Here is a 634-nt window from a genome sequence, read left to right as displayed (position 1 = left end):
CCTAAGATTGTTATGATTGTTGATATTTGTATTATTATGCATGTTTTGCTTGTTCACATATATGTTAAATTTCATTGCATGTTCAGAATAAATCACTAAATCAAATCAATAAATCAATCAAACTAGACCCAAAGTGCTTCCAAACTTGCTTCAAACATTAGTCTACATCTGGTTTGAATTTTTAGCCCCATGTCCTGTTTTTAGGACCAGTTTCATAGAAGCACCCACATATAAGGTCAAGACTTCCGACTAACATTTCTCCGAGTACACCGTAATTGTTTGTCAGCAGCAGCGGTTGCTGTAAAACTGAAAATATGTCCAAACTTTGAGCTGATTACCTAAAACGTTCAGTTGTTGGTTGTATTAATGAACACAAGCGGCTGAACGGGACAGAGCAGCACAGCCAACAACCTGGAAGGGGTGGGGCATGAAGTGGTTCATTTGCATTTAAAGGGCCAGCGCTGAAAACCACCTTTCTGGTGTCATTACTCAGAAATAGGGTTGAAGTTGGACCTGTGGAGTTGAATTAATGAAGAATTCAGACCCAAGCAGAGCATTTACAGTTTATGTAGACCACAGGGAAATGTTCTAAAAAGCATAATTCCATTTAAAAAAAAGCAGAATCACTTCTTTA

Source organism: Sphaeramia orbicularis, chromosome 18 (assembly GCF_902148855.1).
Source record: "Sphaeramia orbicularis chromosome 18, fSphaOr1.1, whole genome shotgun sequence".
Taxonomy (NCBI): domain Eukaryota; kingdom Metazoa; phylum Chordata; class Actinopteri; order Kurtiformes; family Apogonidae; genus Sphaeramia; species Sphaeramia orbicularis.
This window is presented reverse-complemented; position numbering follows the sequence as displayed.